At 37.0% G+C, this 20,915-nt stretch overlaps 1 long non-coding RNA gene across 2 annotated transcripts in view; it reads left to right on the top strand.

Moving 5' to 3' along the window:
* The window catches only part of LOC141424907 (uncharacterized), a 69,034-nt gene that overhangs the window by 24,559 nt on the left and 23,560 nt on the right, over window positions 1–20,915 (top strand). The gene's annotated exons all lie outside the window — the stretch shown is intronic.

Here is a 20,915-nt window from a genome sequence, read left to right as displayed (position 1 = left end):
TTTGATTAGATTGTTTTTGCTTTGTTTTGGGTTTGGATTAATATTTTGATATTAATATATTATTCAATATTTTGGATTAATATATTTTGATAAATGGTTGCATTTAAATTTTATGTATTATATAATATATATTATAAAGAGTAAACTCCTAAGGAGATACCATGAGCTTTCTTACCCCAGGGGAGGAAGAAAATGAGTTCTTGACATCTTAGTCAGGTGTTGTGGAGAAAGAAGTTTGGTTAAATTAATTTATTTCGTATTTTGCACATTATTAACTGAGCCAAGAAAACTCAGATTGTAGAAGGGTTCCCATCATATAGAGACAACATCCTTGTACATAGTTAAGGTTTAACCAAAATTTTAGCATTAGGAAGTAGGTTATGATGTGACGGAAGTAAAGAAAGCCTTCTCTATTCCCTACCATCTTTTTTCTAAGGAGGTGGTGAAAAGAAATAGGAAGAAGCAAGAATGATGTATGAATTATAACTTTCACTTTTGTCATTGAAAAAGGAAGCTGTGTTATAAAAGTGAGAAATCAGTCTGTGTTTGTAGATGTCAAATTCTCACTGATTCCATGTGCAGAGGTATTTTCTATTTTACTTGTGTTAGAGTATAGGCTGTGTCTAAGTCCAGGCAGAAGAGGTGAGATATTACCCATTTCCAAGTTGAGTATCCTAGAAAGACCATCTTTTGTCCTGCCCACCTATGCCAACTTAAGGTACAACCATAACAACTTGGCCATGTGGCACAGTCAGACAGAACAAACTCTTATGTTTTTGTTTTCCTATGCTGCTCCCTGTTTCCATGTTCTATAGTGTGACAAGAGTGAGTTGGGCTTCCAGGTATTTCTTGCTAACCCTGTCCCAGCAAGGCAGAGTGGACTGCCAAGCCAGTAAGATTGTGAGAGGGTCAGAGCAGTAACTTCCTGGTCTGCAGCAAACAAAGCAGGAGTGAGGTTGAATGCAGAAGTGCTACTAGGTCCTGACCAAGAAATAGTCTCTCACATCCCCTTACTCCCCTGGAAACCAAAAGCAACTCACAATAGTTTTCGCATGCATTTAAAATAGTCTGAATTTTCCATGGCTACAATTACTGTGTAAATTGATGGGAGAGTTCACTTGATTTGTTTGGAACTCAACCAAGAGTTGTTCTCTACTTGGGAACACCACATTACCCAGCGTCACGCTGCTTTGGCATTCAAATCACCAACACAACACCCCTAAATCAGCATTAAATTCCCACTGATTCCTATTTTACTTGTCTTAAGGTATAGTCTATGTCTAAGCCTATTAGCATACACATTATTTTATTATAGATTTCATTCTTTTTTTCTCCTTTGTTTTATAGTCAAGACATTTTATAATTTTGATAAAATTTCATATGTGTAGGCAGGTTATAATAGTTTATGAGTTTCATTTTAGGAGAGTAAAGGGAGTAATTGAAAACATTTGCTATAGAAAGGGGTGGAGTCTCATAGATTGAGGACCATTGAGGTCAGAGACATGAGCATTTGGGATCAGGAAGGAGCATTTTTCTTTTTTTTTGAGGTGGATTTCACTTTGTTGCCCTGGTTGGCCTGGACTTCCAGATCCTCGACCCTCAGTAACTGAGATTATAGGCATATTCCACTGTGCCCAACAAGAGCAGATTTCTTTTTCAAGAAAACCAGAATTACTGACTCCCTGATGGATCTGTAGGCTGTGTGGTCAGCATTCCTGGCCTGATGTTAAAGAGTTACTGAATTTTTCAAGAGACCTTGCTCTATGTGTTAAGAGTCAAAATGACTGATCTAATTTACTCAACAAATCAGACTTCTCAGGTGACTGCACCTTTTTGAAATCAGTTTTTGTCCTGACTGCAGAAAGCTGGGCTTTTCATCTAAGGGGAATTACTTGGCAGAAAAAAGAATAAAAAACCTTCTGAATTAGATTTACTTTTCCTACCCTTGGGGAAAGTATCCCTTGGAAGGTAACACAAGAACTATGTATGCCAGGTGTTTACACTGAAACTCCAAGAACCCCATTGCTAAATATTATGAAGAGGCTGGAATCAAGAGGGCTTTGGGCAAGGTGTTCCCATCTGCAGCAGGACCACTTTCCTTAGATAACCCCAGGACTCTGCCCTTTTTGTAGAAGGACGTGCATGGCAGCTAGTACTACTGGGTAATTCACTCCAGTCTAGTGTAGTGTTTAAGAGCTCTGTCTCTGGAACCAGCCTAGATTTCAATTCTGTCTCTATAGTGAATAGCTGTATGGCTTAAACTCTCTGTGCCTCAATTTTCTAACCCATAAGACAGGAGTTACAATAATAACTTATCCTCAGGTTTGTTGTGATGATTAAATGTGCATATATATATGAAGCAGGGAGGAATAAAACCTTTACACTATACTTGCACATTTAAGAAGAAGAATGTCTTATTTGCCAACTTCTTAGTTGGTGTTTTATTGCAGATTCATTTAATTTCATAGACTTTTTAAACTCTTTTTTCTTTTACAGCTTGGGTTGTAGATTTACAAGTTGGCTTGTCAAACTCTTTACCCTAGGCAGACACTTTGTTCTTTTCTCTTTGCCACCTACAATCACTCTTGTAGATCTCATCCAGTAACTTGGTATGAAATATCATGTATGTGGCAATTACTTCCATCTATTTATCTGTTAGGTGAAGTTTAGAAGTCTGAAGATTGATAGGACAGTTCAAGGACACAAAAAAATACAGAGAGAGAGAGAGAGACAGAGAGACAGAGAGAGAAAGATCTCCCAGCTTGTGTATAAAAGTGAACTTCTGGTTTTCCTGCTCCACTCTCAGCCCTCTTCTCAGTCACCTTGATGGTACCTTCATTCCTCTAGTAGGCCAGGCTGAAATCTTTTCTCTTCAGTACTGTGTATCTAATCCATCAGTAAATCCTGTTGGCTTCACCTCTGAAATATATCTAGCATTTGACACTACTAACCACCTGCACTGCTATTGTCACTGGAATCAGGACCGGTTCCAACCTAGGGATGTTCCCAGAGAGCATAAACCTCGATCTAGGGTGCCAAGCTGGTGACATGGGTACTATGTGCCTGGCTCCAATGCCAACTGAGTTCTTGACATCATCATAGAAAAGAATTTAAGATTGAGTCTAGTTAGGTGAGAAGTTTTACTTAGCAAAGAAGAAAAGCAGGCAAACAAAGCAGAAAGGCAGGAAACATGCCATGTCTTAATAGGCTGGAGATGTGAGCTCAGGAGAGGCACACCAAATCCTTTGAATATTTATAAGGTTAAAGTCAGTCTAGGGGTATATAGGTCCTTATCTCTGGACCTATCTTTGTTTTGACCATCTGACAGGTTAATCACTTGCTGTGACAACTTTTCTCTAATTGTACCTTGTATGTTCTTGGAACTGATAAACTTGGGATTCCTAGAGACCAAGTCTCCTTATTGACATAGATGATATGCTAGTATTTTTGAGAATCTACCAGGTGCTTTCCTTTAGATATTTATCTAAACATTTCTTTTTAATATTTATTTCAGGCAGAGAAGCCCATCATTAGAAGATATTTATTCTCCTTTAACAAGGTCTCCTTTTAGTCCAAAGATGGGTTTTGCTAGATTTTTTTTTCTTAAGAAGCTCTTGGCAAATCATTAGTGCAGGTTTAGAGTGTGGCCAGATTGATAGGGGTGAGAGCCTTCAAGTTACCTATTAGTATAGTGTTTCTTCTTAGCTCCTGGCTTTGGTTCCCATGCCTTAATGTCCCTAATTTAGCCTTCTTCATTACCATTCTGGTGTAGAACACTATCATTTTTTAAAAAAGGTTACTGTAGTAGCCTCTAAACTGGCCTTTCTGTGACTACAGTAGCTACCTTACAGTCTATTCTGAACATAGCCTCAAGGCAATCTTTTCAAAATTTAAGTGTTATATATGTCATATACTTATATATATGTTGTATATATAAATGCATGCACATATCTCTACCTATCTATCTATATTCATGTATCACTTTTCTGTTCAAAACCCACTGAAAGGTCTGTGTTTCACTCAAAGTGAAAGCCAAAGACCTTACCTTGCCTACCAGGTCTTGCATCATTGGAGCCTTGTCACTTCACTGTGTGGTTATTGCTTTCCCATTTGCACACTCTAACCTAGCCATCCTAGCTGCTATGATCTGAATGTGTTCCCCAAAATTTAATGTGGTGGAAGCTTAATTCCCAATGTGACAGTATTGGGAAGTGGGGCCCATGGGAATGTTCACGAGTGAATTAATGTGGCTATACAAAAAGACTAACAGGAGTAGATTCACTCTCTTCTGCTCTTCATTCATGTGTGGACACAGTGTTCATTTCCTACTTGCCTTTGCACTTTCTGCCATATGAGGACACAAGAAGAAGAAATACCACATCTGGGTCAGAAACTTATTTCTCACAGTTCCAGAGTCTGGGAATTCCAAGATCCAGGTACTAGCATCTGGAGATGGCCTGTGTACTGCTTCCTCATTTGGTGGAGATGGAAAGGCAAGAGGAGAATGAGTGCTATGTCTTCAAATGGCCACATTGACCAATCATTTTTATAGAAGGATTTATTCATTCCTTGATATTGGTCTTCTCTTATGACACCTCCGTTAGTCTCCACCTTCCAACACTGTTGCATCAGGGATTAAGTGGCCAACATGTGAATTTGGGGATGCACATTAATGTCATTGCATTCAGTTTCTGGCCTCCAAAATGTGTATTTTCTCATATACAAAGTTATTTGTTCCATCTCAATAGCCTCAACAGGTCTTTACCTGCTCCACCATCATCTCAAAAATCTGAAGTCCAGACTGGCAGTGTGGCTCAAGCTGTAGAGAGCCTGCTTTGTAAGCATGAAGCTCTGAGTTTAAACCCCAGTCCCACCAAAAAAAAAAAAAAACCTGAAGTCCAGAGTATCTTCTAAACCAGTATGGGTATACTAAAAGTATGATTCATGCAGAGGCAAATTTTTCTCCTGCTGTGAGCCTTTGAAATAAACAAGTCATGTTTTTCTAAAGTACAGTGGTAAAACAGACTTAGGATGAACATTCCCATTTCTAAAAGGAGCAATAAGGAAGGAATAACAGGTCCCAAGTAATTCCAAACCCACAAGTCCCAAGCAACATTAAATCTTAATATAATCTTTTTGGAAGCCATGGATGGAATTCAATGACACGAATGTGTATTATCTTTTTGAATCCATGTTCTACCAAACATACTGCAGTGGAGGTGAGGCCCCAAGACCTCGGACAACCCCATCCCCATGGCTTTGATGGTCATGGCCATGATTCAGCTCTCACTGCATAGAAGTCACTTGTGTGTGGATTTCCCAGTCTGGTGTTACACACCGGTGGCTCTACAAGTTTGATGTAGTAGTCATTTGAGCCTTTTCCCAAATATGGTATGGAAGTGAAATAGCTAAATTTTATTTCCTGAGCTTATTTTACTTTTAACAAGAGGAAAAACTTTCCTCATATTCCTTTGTAATCCTTCTCTTCTATTCCTTTCTTTCTACTTCTATATTTATCCCCAGGAGTCACTGATCTGTTCTGTCACTATAGATTGGTTTGTACTTTCTAGATTTTTATATAAATGAAATCATACAGTATGTATTTTTGGAAAACATCACTCAGGATAATTATTTTAATTTTAATCTATGTTATTGTATATATGGGTAATTTAATCTTTTTATTTTGAGTAATATTCCATTTCACATTTTGCTTATCTGTTGATGGGCATTTGAGTTATTTCATGTCTTGCTATTTACAAATAAAGGGCCTATGAACATTTGTGTGCAAGCCTTTGTACATATGGATGTAGGCTTTCACTACTCTCGGGGAAATAACTAGCAGTGGAATGGCCGGATCATCGAGGAGGTGAATACTTTCTGAGAAAACACTAAACTGTTGTCCAAAGTAATTGTATCACTTTCAATCAGCAGTATAGAAGCAGTATAGAAGAGTTCCACTTACTTCACATCCTTACCCTCTCCTGGTGAGGTCATTGTTTTAAAATTTTTAGCTGTTTTAATAGAGTAGTATTTTATTGTCATTTTAATTTGCATTTCCCTAATAACTGATAATGTTTTTATGTTACTTATTTTCTGTTCATGTATCTTCTTTGGTGATGTGTCTGCTAAAATCTTTGCCTATATTTTTGTATACTATATCTTTTCTTAAGTTTTTGAGTTTTGAAGAGTTCTTTATACATTCCAGATACAAGACTTTTATCAGATATGTGATTTCTGAACATTGTCTCCCAGTCTTCTTTGATTTGTGGGTTATTTGAAAGTGTGTTATTTAGTTTTCAAATATTTGCAGGTTGTCCAGCTATCTTTCTGGTATTAATTTATAATTTAATTCCTTTGTAGTCAGAATGCAGAATTGTGTAACTTGAATCTTTTCAAATTTATTGAAACTTGTTTTATGGTTCAGAATATAAGCCATATCTTACTATATTGCACTGGAACAGAAAGTGTTATCTGCTGTTGTTGGGTAGAGTGTTCTATAAATGTTAATTAGAACAAAGTGGCTAGTAGTTATATTAATTTCCTAGGGCTACTGTAACAAATTGCCATAAAATAAGTGGCTTAAAACAACAGAAATTTATTCTCTAATCGTTCTGGAGGGTAGAAGTTCAAAATTAACATGTTGGTAGGTCCTTGCTCCCTCTGAAGATTGTAGGGGAGGATCCTTTTTGGCCTTTTTTTACCTTCTGGTGGTTTCTACCAATGCTTGGCTTCAAGATGTGTCTACCAATTATTCTTCCTGGCTGTGTCCAAATTTACCTCTTTGTATAAGGACACAGTCTTTATATTAGGACTTCTGTAATCCAATATGGCCTTATCTTAATTTGACTACATATGCAATGACCCTATTTGCAAATAAGGTCACATGCACAGGTACCAGGGATTAGGACTTGAACATGTCTTTTTTTTTAATTTTTATTTTTTTATTATTCATATGTGCATACAATGCTTGGGTCATTTCTCCCCCCTTCCCCCACCCCTTCCCTTACCACCCACTCCTCTCCCTGCCTTTCCCCCCTCCAATACCTGGCAGAAACTATTTTGCCCTTATCTCTAATTTTGTTGAAGAGAGAGTATAAGCAATAATAGGAAGGAACAAGGGTTTTTGCTAGTTGAGAAAAGGATAGCTATACAGGGAGTTGACTCACATTAATTTCCTGTGCGTGGGTGTTACCTTCTAGGTTAATTCTTTTTGATCTAATCTTTTCTCTAGTTCCTGGTTCCCTTCTCCTATCGGCCTCAGTTGCTTTTAAGGTATCTGCTTTAGTTTCTCTGTGTTGAGGGCAACAAATGCTAGCTAATTTTTTAGGTGTCTTACCTATCCTCATACCTCCCTTGTGTGCTCTCGCTTTATCATGTGATCAAAGTTCAATCACATTGTTGTGTTTGCCCTTGATCTAATGCCCACATATGAGGGAGAACATACGATTTTTGGTCTTTTGGGCCAGGCTAACCTCACTCAGAATGATGTTCTCCAATTCCATCCATTTACCAGCGAATGTATTCCCAAGATGCCCCACTACTGACGAATGGATCAAGAAAATGTGGTATCTATACACAATGGAATTTTATGCAGCCATGAAGAAGAACATGTCTTTTTTTGGGGGGGGCACAATTCAACCTACAACAATAGTGCTCTTTAAGTCTTGCATATGGTTACTGATTTTTCTGTGTACAAGCATAACACATTTTATTGCATTTGACTTTATTATACTTATACAAGTTGAAATTTTTGTGGCAACCCTGCATTGATTAAGTTTATCAGCACCATTTTTCCAATAGTATGTGTTCACTTTATGTCTCTGTGTCACATTTTCATAATTCTCACAATATTTCAACACCATCATTATCATCATATCCATTATGGTAATATGTGATCAGTGATCTTCGATGTTACTACTGTAATTGTCTGGGGATGACTTGACTTATCCCATATAAGATGTCCAACTTAACAGGTGCATTGTGTATGTTTGGACTGCTCTAATGACTAGTCGTTCCCACACATTTCTCACTATGGGCCCTACTTCATGCTTTCCCATTCCCTGAGGCACAACAATATTGAAATCCCAATTGATATCCCTACAATGGCCTCTAAGTATTATAGTGATAGGAAGAGTTACACATCTCTCATTCTAAATGAAAAGCTAAATATGATTAAGTTCAGTGAGGAAGGTATGTCTAAAGCTGAGATAGCTGAAAGTTAAGCCAAGTTGTGATGCAAAGGAGAAATTCTTGAAGGAAATTAAGAATGTTACTGCAGTAAACACAGGGATGATAAGAAAGCATTTCTTTATTATCTTTTTTGCTGATATGGAGAAACTTTTGGTGGTTGGGATAGATGATCAAACTAGCCAGATCATTCTTTTAGGCCAAAGTCTAATCCAGAGGAAGGCCCAAACTCTGTTCAATTCTGTGAAGGCTGAGAATGGTGAGGAAGCTGAAGAAGAAAGGTTGGGAACTAGGAGAAGTTGGTTCATGAAGTTTAAGGAGAGAAGCTGTCTCCATAACATAAAAGTGCAGGTGAATCAGACAGTGCTGATGTAGAAGCTGCAGCAAGTTATCCATAAGATCTGGTTAAGATAAATGATGAAGGTGGCTCACTAAACAATGGAATTTCAATATAGACAAAACACTCTTACATTGAAAGAAAATGGCATTTAGGACATTTGTAGCTATAAAGCAGTTAATGCACAACCTCAAAGAGCATGCGGACTCTGTAATTAGGGGATGATGAAGGTAGTGACTTTAAGTTGAAACCAACGAACATTTATTTACTACGTGGAAAATTCTAGGGCCCAAGAGAATTATACCAAATCTACTCTGTTTTTGTCCTGTAAGTGGAACAACTAAACCCGAATGACAGCGCAACTGTTTATAACATAGTTTACTGAATATTTTATTCTCACAGTTGAAACTTCTTACTCAGAAAAATGATTGCTTTTAAAATATTTCTTTCATTGACCATCTGTCTGGTTACCACAGAGCTCTGATGGAGATGTACAGGATTAATGCTGTTTTTATGCTTGTTAATATTACATTGATTTTGCAGCCTGTGAGTCACATAGCAATTGTGACTTCCAATTATTATTTAAGAAATACACTTTATAAGGCCAAGATGCTGTAGCTAGTGATTTCCTGATGGATCTGGGCAAAATCAGTTGAAAACCCTTCTGAAAGATTCTTCATCCTAGATGATATTAAGAATATTTATGACTCATAGGAAGAGATAGAAATACCAACATTAATGGAAGTTTGGGAGAAATTGACTCCAAATCTCATGGATGACTTTGAGGAGTTCAAAACTTCTTTGGAGGAACTAAGAGCAGATCTGTCAGAAATGGTGAGAGAACTAGAAGGAGAAGTGGAGGACCTTGAAGATGTGACTGAATTGCTGCAATCTCATGATAAAACTATGACAGATGAGGAGTAGCTTCTTATGGATAAGCAAAAAAAATGACTTCTTGAGATGGAATCTATTCCTGGTGAGGATGCTTTAAACTTTATAGAAGTGACAACAAAGGATTTAGAATATGACAGAAGCTTACTTGATAAAGCATTGGCAGGACATGGGAGGATTTATCGCCATTATGAAAGAAGTTCTGCTTATGGCGAGTAAAGTCTATGAAACAGCATCACATCTTTCATGAGATGAAAAGTCAATTGATGTGGCAAACTTCAATGTTGCCTTATTTTACAAAATTAGTACAGCCAGCATAACCTTCAGCATTCACCCCCGATCAATCAGCAGCCATCAATACTGAGGGAAAACCCTTCACCAGCAAAAAAAGGTTAGGACTTCTGGTGCAGCCACTATGGAAATAAGTATGGAGATTCCTCCTGAACTAAAAATAGACCTACATTATGACCCTACTTTGCCACTTTTGGGATAGATCTGAAGGAGTGTAAATCAATATATAAGAAAGGCATCTGTGTACCCTTGTTTATTGCACCTTTATTCACAATAGTCAAACTGTGGAATCAGCCAAGGTGTCCAATAACAGATGAATGAATACAGAAAATACGGTATATCTATAAACCATGGGATATTACTCGGTGGTAAAAAAAAATGAACTTGTGTCATTTGCAGGAAAATGAATGGAACTGGAGATCATCATGTTGAGATAAGCCAAGGTCAAAAAGCCAAATATCACATGTTCTTGCTTATTTGTGGAATCTAGATTACTTAAAATGATGATGATAATATAGTGATAAAAATAATAATAATGGGATAGGACTGTGAAGAAGGAGACTTTCTGGGGGACGATCAACAGGAAGGAAGAGGGAGAAAGGAAAAGATACTGAAGGGGGAAGAGGATTGAAATATGCTATATGTGTGTGTTCAAAGGCAGCATAATGAACCCCACCAAACACTGAAAAGAGGAGGACGGGGGAAAGGGGATATAACGGAGGTGGTAAACTTGTTGAAAGTATACTGTACACATGTATGGGATTGTTACAATGGAACTCCCTCATATTACTAATGCATGCCAATTAAAAAGACAATAAAACTGTTGATGATCATCAGCATTCTTTAGCAATAAAAATTTTTGAATGAAGATATGAATATTATTTGTAGACATAATGATATTGCACATTTAACAGATCATAGTATAGTATAAACATAAATTTTACATGTATTGGAAAGTCAAAAGTTTTTGTGATTCACTTTATTACTGTATCTACATTATGTTTTGACATTGAACCTACAATATTTCTGAGGTACGCTTGTATTTGTTTTATCAATTTTTGAGAATGACTTGTGGCTTTGTTTATTTCTTGTAGTTCTGTAAGAGTTTTTAATGATTTGTGTTCTGTTATCAGGTGCATGAACTTCGGTCATTATTTTGTCCTCTAAGGAATGGACCTATTTATCATGATGAATGAATGTCTTTGTTCTTGGTAATAGTCTTTGCTCTGAATTCTACTTTGATATTAGTGCAGCCAATGAAGAATTTTGACTTTGATTAGTTTAATCTTATGAATTTTCTCCCATCCTTTTACTTTTAACTGCCAATTTAAAAAAGAAACTCTGAGATGGGCTGCCAGAATAAATGTTTTCAGAAATACGTAGAGGATTGCAATCTAGGATATGAGTGCTATGATGGATCATGGAGTTGGGGTATGAGAAACTTTTTTTTTTATCTTTTGAAACAGGGTCTCACTATGTATATTGATTGGCTTTGGACTCATGATCCTCTTTTAGCCACTCAAGGCAGAGATTAAAAGAACACACCACCATGCCTAGTTAATGGGAAAGCTTAAAGATAAAAGAAGCCAATGTATGCTGCTTTGAAACAAAGTTTATTGGTCACAGAAGCTCATTGCAGAAGTTGGTGTGAGCTCATTGGTGGACACAGCTGTAGCTAGGCAAGTGTTTTTGTGAGAACAGCTGATATGGAGTGCCGTGCAAGTTTATCTTACAGTTCTGTGGATCAGAAGTCGATATGGCTAAAATCAATGTGTCAATAGCACTGCATCTCTTTCTGGAGTCTCTAGGAGAGAATCGTTTTTTTCCCCTTTTTTAGTTTCTAGAGGCAGCTGCTGTTGCTTGGTTTGTGTCCTTTTCCAAAGCCAGCAACATCAGGGTCAGTTAGTCTCATGCTCTCACCTTTCTGCCTTTCATACTCTTATGTCTCCCTTTTCACCCTTGAGATTGCACTGACCTCATCCAAACAGTCTAGAATAATCTTTCCTTTCCAAAATCAGCTGATTAGCAACTTTAATTCATCTGTAACCGTTAACTCCCCTTTGACATGTAACCTAACATATTCACAGGTTCCAAGGACTTGGATGTCAACATTTCTGAGAGACCGTTGATTTCTCTGCAGAAGAAACTGAATATTTGGGAACAGAGTTGGAGCTCAGTAGAGTCACCCTCTCCCCTTCCTGAATTCCTTTTCTCTGCTTCTTGGCCACCATGATGTGAACCGCTCTACTCTACCATGCCCTTCCTATCATGGTATATGGACCCCTCTGAAACTGTCATCCAAAATAAATTCTTTCTCCCTTAAATTGTTTCTATCAGGCATTTGGTTTTAGCTATCAAGAAGCAACTAATGCACCTAGCTTGTATTATTGCAGAAGGTTTGCTCTCTATAATAAAGGTTTACAGTCTTACTCCATACCTGTCATAGTGGTTCTGATTGAGTCCTATTGGACAGAGCTTCTCTAAGCTTTTGTACATTCAGTGTCTTCTTTCTACAAAGTTTTGTGCTTTCTGTGTTGTGTTGCAATCCTCACTTTAGGGATGGGCTCAAACAACACATCTGTTCTTAGTACCACACTGATTATTATAAGTATTGTTGCTTCTTCCTTTGAAATTCCAAGGACTCTTGAACTCAGTTCTGTTAGGAACTTCTGCTGTTTATAATATCTTTATTAAAGCCATTGTATCTCCAAATCCTAACACAACATTAGGTTCATAAAGAGTACTTAAAATTAAGAGAATAAATAAATGGGAAAATATAAATATTCAAAAGAACTATTTAAAAACAACCTTGAATTTCTAGCCTTCAGGAAAAGTAGATTTAATTATAGAAAATACAGTAATAGTATTGTTCCCAGAGTTGTTGAGTAAACAGAGATGCACACACAGCTTTACAGAATTTTAATAACTTCTTTGAGACTATGTATGTAAGTGGGATTCAAGCCTCCTATCTCCCAGTATTTCCAGAAAGGTGAAGATTTTGGTGGCGATGCTGAAAGGGAATGCAGAAAAGGTGAATATTTAAAGATTGAGAACAAGATTAAAAAACAGCTTTAGTAATAATGTAGAAAAAATCTCTAGTATTATAAAATCCACACATAGGAAAATAAAAAATTAGAAGTAGAAATAATGTACACTCACTTTAGACAGATTTGGTGATCTATCCTTAGTTGTCTCATGACAATGATACATTGTACTGTTAACTCTTTCATTCATTTATTCATGCATCCAATCATTTATTTATCATATATTCATTGAATACTTGTAATAGGTTTTATACTACATGTTTTTTTTTAATTTTTATTTTATTCATATGTGCATACAATGTTTGGGTCATTTCTCCCCCCTTTTCCCACTCCCTCCCTCTCTCCCCCACCCTCTCGCTACCCGGCAGAAACTATTTTGCCCTTATCTCTCTAATTTTGTTGAAGAGAGTATAGCAATAACAGGAAGGACCAAGGATTTTTGCTAGTTGAGATAAGGATAGCTGTACAGGGAGTTGACTTGCATTGATTTCCTGTGCATGTGTGTTACCTTTTAAGTTAATTCTTCTTGAACTAACCTTTTGTCTAGTTCCTGGTCACCTTCTTCTATCAGCCTCAGTTGCTTTAAAGTCTCTGCTTTAGTTTCTCTGTGTTGAGGGCAACAAATGCTAGCTAGTTTTTGAGGTGTCTTGCCTATCCTCATACCTCCCTTGTGTACTCTCGCTTTATGTGCTCATAGTCCAATCCCCTTGTTGTGTTTGCCCTTGATCTAATGTCCACATATGGGGGAGAACATATGATTTTTGGTCTTTTGGGCTAGGCTAACCTCACTCAGAATGAAGTTCTCCAATTCCATCCATTTATCAGCGAATGATAACATTTCGTTCTTCTTCATGGCTGCATAAAATTCCATTATGTATAAATACCACATTTTCTTAATCCATTCGTCAGTAGTGGGGCATCTTGGCTGTTTCCATTACTTTGCTATTGTGAATAGTGCTGCAATAAACATGGATGTGCAGGTGCCTCTGGAGTCACCTGTGTCACAGTCTTTTGGGTATATCCCCAAGAGTGGTATTGCTGGATCAAATGGTAGATCAATGTTTAGCTTTTTAAGTAGCCTCCAAATTTTTTTCCAGAGTGGTTGTACTAGTTTACATTCCCACCAACAGGGTAAGAGGGTTCCTTTTTCCCCTCATCCTCGCCAACACTTGTTGTTGTTGGTGTTTCTAAAGATAGCTATTCTAACAGGGGTGAGGTGGAATCTTAGCATGGTTTCGATTTGCATTTCCTTAATGGCTAGAGATGGTGAGCATTTTTTCATGTGTTTTTTGGCCATTTGAATTTCTTCTTTTGAGAAAGTTCTGTTTAGTTCACTTGCCCATTTCTTTATTGGTTCATTAATTTTGGGTGAGTTTAGTTTTTTGAGTTCCCTATATATTCTGGTTACCAGTCCTTTGTCTGATGTATAGCTGGCAAATATTTTGTCCCACTCTGTGGGTGTTCTCTTCAGTTTAGAGACCATTTCTTTTGTTGAGCAGAAGCTTTTTAGTTTTATGAAGTCCCATTTCTCTACACTATCTCTTAGTTGCTGAGCTGTTGGGGTTCCATTGAGAAAGTCCTTGCCTATATCTATTAGTTCCAAAGTATTTCCTACTGTTTCCTGTACCAACTTTAGAGTTTGGTGTATGATATTAAGATCCTTGATCCATTTTGAGTTAATATTGGTATAGGGTGACAAACATGGATCTAGTTTCAGTTTTTTGCACACTGCTAGCCAGTTTTCCCAGCAGTTTTTGTTAAAGAGGCTGTCTTTTCTCCATAGTATATTTTTAGCGCCTTTGTCAAAGACAAGTTGGTTATAGTTGTGTAGCTTCATATCTGGTTCCTCTATTCTGTTCCACTGGTCTTCATGTCTGTTTTTGTGCCAGTACCATGCTGTTTTTATTGCTATTGCTTTGCAATATAGTTTGAAGTTGAGTATCATGATACCTCCAGCATTGTTCTTTTGACTGAGTATTGCCTTGGCTATTCGTGGCCTCTTGTGTTTCCATATAAATTTAACAGTAGATTTTTCAGTCTCTTTAATAAATGTCATTGGAATTTTGATGGGAATTGCATTACACATGTAGATTCTTTTGGGGAGTATAGACGTTTTTACTATGTTGATTCTACCAATCCATGAGCATGGGAGATCTCTCCACTTTCTATAGTCTTCCTCAATTTCTTTCTTCAGAAGATTATAGTTTTCCTTGTAGAGGTCATTCACATCATTTGTTAGGTTTAAACCTAGGTATGTGATTTTTTTTTTGCAATAGTTTTCATATATTCTTTCTCAGTTTGTTTATTATTAGTGTATAGAAATACTAATGATTTTTCTTTTTTTTTTTTTTTTCTTTTTGATCTCACCTTTTCTCTAGTTCCTGGTCCCCTTTTCCTATTGGCCTCAGTTGCTTTAAGGTATCTGCTTTAGTTTCTCTGCATTAAGGGCAACAAATGCTAGCTAGTTTTTTAGGTGTCTTACCTATCCTCACCCCTCCCTTGTGTGCTCTCGCTTTTATCATGTGCTCATAGTCCAATCCCCTTGTTGTGTTTGCCCTTGATCTAATGTCCACATATGAGGGAGAACATACGATTTTTGGTCTTTTGAGCCAGGCTAACCTCGCTCAGAATGATGTTCTCCAATTCCATCCATTTACCAGCGAATGATAACATTTCGTTCTTCTTCATGGCTGCATAAAATTCCATTGTGTATAGATACCACATTTTCTTAATCCATTCGTCAGTGCTGGGGCATCTTGGCTGTTTCCATAACTTGGCTATTGTGAATAGTGCCGCAATAAACATGGATGTGCAGGTGCCTCTGGAGTAACAGTCTTTTGGGTATATCCCCAAGAGTGGTATTGCTGGATCAAATGGTAGATCGATGTCCAGCTTTTTAAGTAGCCTCCAAATTTTTTTCCAGAGTGGTTGTACTAGTCTACATTCCCACCAACAGTGTAAGAGGGTTCCTTTTTCCCCGCATCCTCGCCAACACCTGTTGTTGGTGGTGTTGCTGATGATGGCTATTCTAACAGGGGTGAGGTGGAATCTTAGTGTGGTTTTAATTTGCATTTCCTTTATTGCTAGAGATGGTGAGCATTTTTTCATGTGTTTTCTGGCCATTTGAATTTCTTCTTTTGAGAAAGTTCTGTTTAGTTCACATGCCCATTTCTTTATTGGTTCATTAGTTTTGGGAGAATTTAGTTTTTTAAGTTCCCTGTATATTCTGGTTATCAGTCCTTTGTCTGATGTATAATTGGCAAATATTTTCTCCCACTCTGTGGGTGTTCTCTTCAGTTTAGAGACCATTTCTTTTGATGAACAGAAGCTTTTTAGTTTTATGAGGTCCCATTTATCTATGCTATCTCTTAGTTGCTGTGCTGCTGGGGTTTCATTGAAAAAGTTCTTACCTATACCTACTAACTCCAGAGTATTTCCTACTCTTTCTTGTATCAACTTAAGAGTTTGTGGTCTGATATTAAGATCCTTGATCCATTTTGAGTTAATCTTGGTATAGGGTGATATACATGGATCTAGTTTCAGTTTTTTGCAGACTGCTAACCAGTTTTCCCAGCAGTTTTTGTTGAAGAGGCTGCTATTTCTCCATCGTATATTTTTAGCTCCTTTGTCAAAGATAAGTTGCTTATAGTTGTGTGGCTTCATATCTGGATCCTCTATTCTGTTCCACTGGTCTTCACGTCTGTTTTTGTGCCAGTACCATGCTGTTTTTATTATTATTGCTTTGTAATATAGTTTGAAGTCAGGTATTGTGATACCTCCTGCATTGTTCTTTTGACTGAGTATTGCCTTGGCTATTCGTGGCCTCTTGTGTTTCCATATAAATTTAACAGTAGATTTTTCAATCTCTTTGATGAATGTCATTGGAATTTTGATGGGAATTGCATTAAACATGTAGATTACTTTTGGGAGTATAGACATTTTTACTATGTTGATTCTACCAATCCATGAGCATGGGAGATCTCTCCACTTTCTATAGTCTTCCTCAATCTCTTTCTTCAGAAGTGTATAGTTTTCCTTGTAGAGGTCTTTCACATCTTTTGTTAGGTTTACACCTAGGTATTTGATTTTTTTTGAGGCTATTGTAAATGGAATTGTTTTCATACATTCTTTTTCCGTTTGCTCATTGTTAGTGTATAGAAATGCTAATGATTTTTCTATGTTGATTTTATATCCTGCTACCTTGCTATAGCTATTGATGATGTCTAGAAGCTTCTGAGTAGAGTTTTTTGGGTCTTTAAGGTATAGGATCATGTCGTCTGCAAATAGGGATATTTTGACAGTTTCTTTACCTATTTGTATTCCTTTTATTCCTTCTTCTTGCCTAATTGCTCTGGCTAGGAATTCCAGTACTATGTTGAATAGGAGTGGAGATAGTGGGCATCCTTGTCTGGTTCCTGATTTTAGAGGGAATGGTTTTAATTTTTCTCCGTTAAGTATAATGCTGGCTGTAGGTTTGTCATATATAGCTTTTATAATGTTGAGGAACTTTCCTTCTATTCCTAGTTTTCTTAGAGCTTTTATCATGAAATGATGTTGGATCTTATCAAAGGCTTTTTCTGCATCTATTGAGATGATCAAGTGGTTTTTGTCTTTGCTTCTGTTAATGTGGTTTATTACGTTTATTGATTTTCGTATGTTGAACCACCCCTGCATCCCTGGGATGAAGCCTACCTGGTCGTGGTGAATAATCTTTTTGATGTGTTGCTGAATTCGATTTGCCATTATTTTGTTGAGGATTTTTGCATCAATGTTCATTAAGGAGATTGGCCTATAGTTCTCCTTTTTGGAGGTGTCTTTGCCTGGTTTTGGGATAAGTGTAATAGTGGCTTCATAAAATGTGTTTGGCAGTTTTCCTTCCCTTTCTATTTCATGGAACAGTTTAAGGAGGGTTGGTATCAGTTCTTCTTTAAAGGTCTGATAGAATTCAGCAGAGAATCCATCAGGTCCTGGACTTTTCTTTTTGGGGAGACTCTTGATTGCTGCTTCAATTTCATTTTGTGTTATAGGTCTATTCAGGTTATTAATATCCTCTTGGTTCAGTTTTGGATGATCATATGTATTTAGAAATCTGTCCATTTCTTTAAGATTTTTGAATTTATTTGAATATAGGACTTGAAGTAGTCTCTGATAATTTCCTGGACTTTCATGGTGTTTGTTGTTATCTCCCCTTTTGCATTCCTGATTCTACTAATTTGGGTTTTTTCTCTCCTCATTTTACTCAGGTTTGCCAGGGGTCTGTTGATCTTGTTTATTTTTTCAAAGAACCAACTTTTTGTTTCATTAATTCTTTGTATGGTTTTTTTTGGTTTCTATTTTGTTGCTTTCAGCTCTTATTTTTATTATTTCTCTCCTTCTATTTGTTTTGTGATTTGTTTGTTCTTGCTTTTCTAGGATTTTGACATGTATCATTAGGTCATTGATTTGGGATATTTCAGTCTTTTTAATATATACACTCATGGGTATAAACTTTCCTCTCATGCCTACCTTTGCTGTGTCCCATAGGTTCTGGTAGGTTGTGTTTTCATTTTCATTGACTTCCAGGAACTTTTAATTTCCTCTTTTATTTCATCAGTGACTCATTGTTCATTAAGCAATGAGTTATTCAGTTTCTAGCTGTTTGCATGTTTTTGTCTTTATTTTTGTTGTTGAGTTCTAGTTTATTGCATTGTGATCAGATAGAATGCATGGTATAATTTCTATTTTCTTATATTTGCTGAGGCTTGCTTTGTGCCCTAGAATGTGATCTATTTTGGAAAAGATAGATTGGCTGCTGAGCAGAATGTATATTGTGTAGAAGTTGGTTGAAATGTTCTGTAGACATCAACTAGGTCCATTTGATCTATTGTATATTTTAGATCTAGGATTTCTTTATTGATTTTTTTGTTTGGATGACCTATCTATTGATGATAATGGGGTGTTAAAGTGTCCCATGACCACTGTGTTGGAGTTAGTATATGCTTTTAGGTCTTCAGGGTATGTTTGATGAAATTGGGTGCATTGACATTGGGTGCATATAGTTTGATAATTGTTATTTTTTTGGTCTATTTCCCCTTTTATTAGTATGGAATGTCCTTCTTTATCTCATTTGATGAATGTAGGTTTGAAGTCTACTTTGTCAGAGATAAGTATTGCTACTCCTGCCTGTTTTTGGAGGCCATTGGCTTGGTAAATCTTCTTCCTGCCTTTCATCCTAAGCCTATGCTTATTTCTGTCAGTGAGATGGGTCTCCTGTAAGCAACAAATTGTTGGATCTTCCTGTTTAATCCGTTTCGTCAAGCAGTGCCTTTTGATGGGGGAATTAAGTCCATTAACATTCAGTGTTAGTATTGATAGGTATGTGGTGATTCCTGTCATTTAGTTGTCTTAGTTGTTTGAAGGTTTGATTGTGTGTAGCTCAATTGTTGTTACTCTATACTTTCTTGCTTTTTCTTTTCCTGTAGTTTGGTGCTGCCTGCCCTTTCATGGTTATGTTAGGTTTCACTTTCTGTGTGCAGAATCCCTTGAAGAATCTTTTGTAGTGGTGGCTTTGTGGTCACATATACTACATGTCAAGTAGATGGATAGGAGAAGACTTTTCACTGTAGCAGTTTACTGTACAGTTGAAGAGATGGGTAGAGGGATGAAACACATACACACACACACACACAATGTACAACAATGGGTAGAGATATTGGTTCTTTATTGATGTAGGTAGTACATCAATATGCTCATCCTTCTAATATCCTCCTTCTATGGTAGGGAACCAATCCTGGAAACTACATTTCCCAGACTCCCTTAAGAATACAAGTCTGGTTAGAGTTTGCTAAAGATGGGCACTCAGTTGAGGTTTGGAAGGTGGAAAGATAGGAGTAACTATAAATTTTATAGTACGCTTCCAGTAATCAGCAGATGGAAGGTATGGGTTTTATATATGGTTATTGCATGTCTTCCTGGAACTATTGATGATGACTCCTAGTAGCTTCAACAACTTTCTGAGGTTTGCCCATTTCATTGTTGCAGATATCTCCAGAATTCCTGCACTTGGAGCTGTCCAGAAATGACATTCTTGACTTTTGATCTTTAGCCTTCTAATAGTGGCATAAATTCCCACTTTCTTAAATTAATTTTTTCTTACTAAAAACATATAGCATGACTTCTGCTTTTATGATTGAATCTGGCATGACATAGGATATTAAAGCCCCCAGACTTTGAGAATGCCATTTTCATAGTCCCAAGCCTGATGTATTCCATGGGACTGTGACAGCTAAGAGGGTCTGAATGGATAGTCCTTAGTTATACTGGATTATGATGAAGGACAAACTGTTTCATTTAGGAAACATTGGGAAATAAAGTGTTTGAGCTGTGGGACCTACTAACTTTAGGATATGTTCCTTCTTTATTCACAGAATTTCATCCCAAATATAAGGAAACATTTATTTTTTAAGAATGGCCAGTCATCACAATTTCTTTTCACATGTACAGAAATTATAGAACTATTTCACCTAGTATAGTGTGCTAAAACAATGAAGCATCCTTTAATTATAAAGGGCAGAAAGGTATACAAATTAATGTGTAATTGAAAAAAAAGAACTGATCAAAGCTAAACAATGAAAATCTCTAGAGACAGGAATCTACATTAAATGTAGAGGAGAGGCAAGGGAATGTAAACATGAGGCAGACCTTGTGGAGGGTGAAGCCAGATAAAATCCTTTTTGTCTGGGACCTAGGATCTTAACCTTGGCCCCTAGGAGAAGGGGCCCCAGGACTGACAGGACACTGGGTCCAAGATCACTGCATAGAGCAAGCAGCCTCATAAAACTTCCCTGTCTGCACCAGTGTGGCTCACTGGCCCAGAAAAACTGGGGATAGCATATTGATTTACCACTTTCATGCTATGACAGATTAGAGAGTTAATATATGCACTACATACAAACTGAATTCCAGCAGAATTACATGGGAAATTGTTCTGAAGAGATTACCAGAGATTATATATGGCAGTTCCACAAAAATAATCCTGCTGAGTATAAAAATTTACAAATCACACAGGGAAAAAAATCACCATAGGGAGGAGTCAGAAGATACAACTCATAAGAGAATAAACACAAGAATTGGAGATAATAGAATATTCTGACAAGGAAATAATATTTTTATGGACTTAAAAAAAG

This window comes from Castor canadensis, chromosome 7, assembly GCF_047511655.1.
Source record: "Castor canadensis chromosome 7, mCasCan1.hap1v2, whole genome shotgun sequence".
Lineage (NCBI taxonomy): Eukaryota > Metazoa > Chordata > Mammalia > Rodentia > Castoridae > Castor > Castor canadensis.
This window is presented reverse-complemented; position numbering and strand designations above follow the sequence as displayed.